This window comes from Macaca nemestrina, chromosome 6 (assembly GCF_043159975.1).
Source record: "Macaca nemestrina isolate mMacNem1 chromosome 6, mMacNem.hap1, whole genome shotgun sequence".
Taxonomy (NCBI): Eukaryota; Metazoa; Chordata; class Mammalia; order Primates; family Cercopithecidae; genus Macaca; species Macaca nemestrina.
Window position 1 is genome coordinate 1,047,495 of NC_092130.1, and position 5,778 is coordinate 1,053,272.

Genomic DNA, 5,778 nt, shown 5'->3' on the forward strand with positions numbered 1-5,778 from the left:
GGGCGGTGGGGTCCTGGAGGATGCCACAGATCTGGAGGGGCGGTGGGGTCCTGGAGGATGTCACAGATCTGGAGGGGGCGGTGGGGTCCTGGAGGATGCCACAGATCTGGAGGGGGCGGTGGGGTCCTGGAGGATGCCACAGATCTGGAGGGGGTGGTGGGGTCCTGTCCCAGACTCATCTTGAACGCTGCGAGGACAATGACCCCCCAGCCCGCCTCAGGCAGGAGGCGCAGTGGTCCCCTCTGCAAGCTGCAGATTCCCCGCCCTGGCTCCAAGTGACCATGGGTGAAACCGAGCTGGAAGCGACAAAAACGCTTTAAAAACCTGAGTTCCCACCTCAGGGTACTGATGCCTTTTACTGATTGTAAAGCCGGTGTGGAACTTTGCAGCCTTGGCCCAGAAATGCAGCTGAGTGTCCTAGAGCAGGTGCAACCAGAGGACGTTGGCAGGGGAGCAGTGCCTCCTTGTGGTCAGTGCATGCTGGCCTCGGTGACAGGATAACCTTAAGGCTGGTGACATTCAGTCCCCAAGCAGGCAAATCACAGAGGTGGCTGGGGGTGTGCAGGGCTAATGGGCAAACTAGAGCAATGGAATAATGTCTTTCCTCTCAGACAGGGAAACATTTTAAAAATAGGTAACACTAGGCCGGGCTCAGTGGCTCACGCCTGTAATCTCAGCACTGTGGGAGGCTGAGGCAGGCGGATCACGAGGTCAGGAGATCGAGACCATCCTGGCTAACACAGTGAAACCCAGTCTCTACTAAAAATACAAAAAATTAGCCGGGGGTAGTGGCGGGCACCTGTAGTCCCAGCTACTCCGGAGACTGAGGCAGGAGAATGGTGTAAACCTGGGAGGCGGAGCTTGCAGTGAGCAAAGATAGCGCCACTGCACTCCAGCCTGGGCGACAGAGCGAGACTCCTTCTCAAAAAAATAAAAAATAAAATAAAATAAAAACACTCAATGCTGGTGGGGGCACATGGAAACTGGCACTGCCATAAACTGCCAGAGGAGGAAGGAAAGTGGGTGGTGAGAGGTTTCTTGGTTTGTTTTGTTTCGTTTTGGGGGGATTGTTTTGTTTTTCGGGGGATGGTTTGTTTTTTGGCAAAGGCAGGGTCTCACTATGTTACTTAGGTTGGTCTTGAACTCCTATCCTCAAGCAATCCACGTGCCTTGAGTTCCCAAAGTGCTGGGTTACAGGCGTGAGCCACCAGGTCCCTGAGAGCCTTTTGGAACTAGGAATCAGAAGTCTTTCTCTGGGGTTGGGGGAGGGGAGGGGGACAGTGTACGTGTGCAGGGGTTTGAAAACTTTGTGGCTTGGCCATGGATCTCATGGCCCGAGAGCCTCACCTCAGTTTCATGGGCGAGATTGGCCTTTGTGGAGTTCGAGTCCAACCCAGAAGAAACAAGGAAGCCTGGGTCTCCTCCAAGTGTGCAGGAGGCTGGCCTGGGGTCCCCCCAAAGGCAGCCAGAGCCAAGCCCAGGATCACTCAGTCTGCAGCAGGGTGCAAAGGTTTGGGGTCACCCCCAAAGGCAGCCAGAGACAAGCCCAGGATCACTCAGTCTGCAGCAGGGTGCAAAGGTTTGGGGTCACCCCCAAAGGCAGCCAGAGCCAAGCCCAGGATCACTCAGTCTGCAGCAGGGTGCAAAGGTTTGGGGTCACCCCCAAAGGCAGCCAGAGCCAAGCCCAGGATCACTCAGTCTGCAGCAGGGTGCAAAGGTTTGGGGTCACCCCCAAAGGCAGCCAGAGCCAAGCCCAGGATCACTCAGTCTGCAGCAGGGTGCAAAGGTTTGGGGTCACCCCCAAAGGCAGCCAGATCCAAGCCCAGGATCACTCAGTCTGCAGCAGGGTGCAAAGGTTTGGGGTCACCCCCAAAGGCAGCCAGAGACAAGCCCAGGATCACTCAGTCTGCAGCAGGGTGCAAAGGTTTGGGGTCACCCCCAAAGGCAGCCAGAGCCAAGCCCAGGATCACTCAGTCTGCAGCAGGGTGCAAAGGTTTGGGGTCACCCCCAAAGGCAGCCAGAGCCAAGCCCAGGGTCCCCCCAGCATCAGCAAGATCTACACCTGGAGTCACCTCAAAGGCAGCGGAGTCTAGTCCTGAACCCCTACAATGTCAGCCGAAGCCAAGTGAGGAGGCACCACAGTGTTCTCAGGACCAGGGAGAACTAGCCTCGGAGTGGGCCCAGAGTCCAGAGGAGCTGCCCCGGGGGGTGCAGGTGGCATCAGCAGCTATACCCGGGCCCAGGATCACCAGGGCCTTACCCCAGTCAGCACGTGCCGAGTTCAGAGCCCTCACGGCCAGTACAGGAGCTGACACCCAAGGCACCTGGCTCCCTGCCGGGGTCAGCACGAGCCAAGCAAGCTGCCTCTGGCTGGGGAGAGGTGACGGGCGCCCATGAGGCAAAGAAACGAAAACATTCTTCAGCTCAGGCTCCAGTATCCAAGAAGTTGAAGGAGGAGGAGGAGGAGTTTCCTGTAATCCAGAAGGGGAGGCCCAAATTGGGTTGGGCATGGAAGGACCAAAATCTGACTTTTATAACATTTCCATTTGCCCAAAAAGAAAACTCAATGCCCGTTCGCGCAGTCACTCTCCACTCTCCCCCACAGGCCCTGGTGACAACAAATGTACTGTCTGTCTATAAATTTATCTTTTCTGGACATTTCTTACAAGTGGACTCTTACAGGCTGGGCGTGGTGGCTCACACCTGTAATCCCAGCACTTTGAGAGGCCTAAGCGGGATGATTGTTTGAGACCGGGAGTTTGAGACCAACCTGGACATCATCGCAAGAACCCTGTCTATGGAAAAACATAAAATAAACAAATTAGTCGAGCATGCCGGTGCACACCTGTAGTCCCAGCTTCCAGGGAGGCTGAAGTGGGAGAAAGTTAAGCCGGGGATGTCGAGGCTGCAGTGAGGCATGATTGCGTCCCTACACTCCAGACTGGGCGACAGAGCAAGACTCTGTCTCTAAAAACAAACAAAAAGCATGGTACATTCCTTAGAGGGAAGCCAGTAGATTTTACAGGAGCAAGAACCTCTTTCTCATGCACCTCTCTCTCCTGAGTGCCAGCCAGGCAGGAGCAAAATAAATAACTGTGGAATTAATAAGTAAATAAGTCCACACATGGAGCCCTCCACACAGAGGCTCTCGCAGGCAGCATCCGTCCAGCACAGCCGTCATGACTGGAGCTGTCACCTCCTCCGAGGAGAAGTTCTCTTCTCTGGGTACAAGCATCCCGTCACAGGTGGAAGAGAAGCCTGGCCCTCTAGCTTTTCCTGTAACTAAGCTCTCGTTTCTCCTGGTGTGCTCTTATTCTCTATCCGCATAAATTATGTGAATTTAAAATTGCATGCCACAAACCACTCATAAGGCCTCACCCTGTGCACAATTTTTGAAGATAATATCTCTCACTTCAAATTTTTTTTTAAATTGCTTGGAGGAGTGATCTTGAAGATGACAGGTCTCAGGCGTGTGGACACATGACACAATTTGGTCACACGGTGGCGCCATGGAGGCAGTCCGCAAATTGTTGCCACAGTTGCTTCCTCAGTGTCTTGCACCCTGGCAGCTGTGTCCCAGCAGCTCACGTCTGCAAGTGCTTTCCGTGAGCACACTGCTTTTCGGCGCTTATCACAGTGAAAGATGGGCATGCGTTAAGCCGCAGCGCTGGTGCAGGCGCTGAGAAACTCACACCGGCCAATGTCTGAGAATCTGTGAGGCAGCAGACGCAAGGTCGTGGAGAAAATGAAAGACGGTCTTAGAGTGGAAAGATACGACACACACACACACACACACACACACACACCCCAAGTGAAAGATTAATCTTGATCCATGTACATATTCAATTGTGTAGGATCTTCAGAAACACGTTGCTTCAAATAACATGGAACCACCTTGAACTTTTGGTGCATCGTGTCTGAATCTGTCCCGAGAGCCAGGAAGAAGGACTCAACCCCTGTTTCCCACAGAGCCCTTTAGCTGTCTGAGGATGGGCTCCTATCCCTAGGGGCCGATTTCAGGAGGAAGGAAGGAAGTCACTGGCGTGCCCTGGGTTGTGGGGATGGAATGAGATTGGGCCGTGGGGTGCTGTGGGTGCCGCAGACTGCCTGAGTCTTCCTCTTCCTTTATTCAGATGGGCACCCTGAGCCTGGGCTGGCAGCTGCCCTGACCACAGGGCAGATGGCTCAACTGGCAGGCCCCCAGATTCATTCCTTCTAGCCTGCCTGCCTCCCTTCCTCCCTTCCTTTCTGCTTTCTCTCCTCTTTCTCACTGGAAGGGGATTACACTGCCCCTCGAGTTCTGTCACTTGCCTTTTTCACCCAACGATAGCTCACGGCCATCTCTCCACCTCAGTACCCAAAAACCGACCACATTCACTCCACGGCCGTGGGAGTCCGCTCTGTGTAGTCTATTATGTGGCCAAAACCCCTCTTGGGGCTTTTTCCTCTCTCACATCAATGTGGAGGTTTTGACATTGACACATTACAACTCAGAGGCACAGAAGTCCTCTGTCCATCAGTGAATGAAATTGCTGTCAACACCACCCCTCATTCCCACAGATAGTGTCAACAAACAAACTTGTGCCTACAGTTTGTTCAGCTGTTTCTAGATTAGATCGCAGAGCCTCCCAGGCTAGCACGGGCTCCCGTGGGTCGATGGTGTGTGTCAAGCTTCCCCCCACCCTCACTGTCTCCCAGCCTATCCAAGTGATCTAAGTCTGGACGTTGCACAGGCTCCCCAAAGTTCACTCTCCAGCACCAGGAAGGGTTAGGGTCTCCTCTGTCTTTGACCATCCCAGTGTGGCCGGTCTGATGCTCTGCCAGGCGGAAGCTGTGGGGTGTGTGCTGTGGGGACTGGCCCAGAGACCCCTCTCCAGCTGCCCAGCCTGCCCTGAGCAGGGCTTTCTCTGGGAGGCCTCCTTGGGCCTATCACTGTGGCCATTTCCCTTGGACTTCAAATGTCTGCTCTCCATGGGCCAGGTGCTCCAGCCCTGTGCTGGGTGTCAGGTTCTGTGCAGTCCTCACGTGATAAGCCCCAAGCACACACAGCACTGCCTCTACAGCCTGAGATGTCCTCTACCCACTGTCTGTTTTTGTTTTTTTTTTTTTTTTGAGATGGCGTCTCCCTCTGTCGCCCAGGCTGGAATGCAGTGGTGCAATCCCGGCTCACTGCAAGTTCTACCTCTGGGGTTCACGCCATTCTCCTGCCTCAGCCTCCCAAATAACTGGGACTACAGGCACCCGCCACCACGTCCAGCTAGTTTTTTGTATTTTTAGTAGAGATGGGGTTTCACCGTGTTAGCCAGGATGGTCTCGATCGCCTGACCTCGTGATCCGCCCGCCTCGGCCTCCCAAAGTGCTGGGATTACAGGCGTGAGCCACCGTGCCCGGCCCTCCACGCACTGTCACAAGCCTTGTGTCTTCCTGGGCCAAGGCCCAAGTACTGGGAACACAGAGTCCCTTAGACGACCCATGCCTCATCTGCCTGCTCCTAGGGTCCTGGGTCATTCTCTTCTTCCTGTGTAGCTATGGCATGCACAACTTTCCCAGGGGAAATGGCTCTTATGCCATAGCTGCTTCCTTTCCTACTTCATGCCTTCATTTTATAAACTCTGTGGTCCGAGTCCTCCAAGCTTAACTTTTTCAGAGTTCAGAGCAAAAGTGTTTCTTTGTCTACCACCTAGCACTTGCAAATCAAGAGTCTTCCAGTTGTCAGGATGTTTACTCTGCTCTGCATTTTAGAACATTTAATCTGAAATTCATCGTTGAGTCATTCAT

General features: G+C 53.9%; 1 pseudogene; it reads left to right on the top strand.

The window, feature by feature from the left end:
* The first annotated feature begins 348 nt into the window (after nucleotides 1-348).
* On the top strand, nucleotides 349-4,408 carry LOC105484082 (coiled-coil domain-containing protein 86-like; annotated as a pseudogene).
* Nucleotides 4,409-5,778: the final 1,370 nt, after the last annotated feature.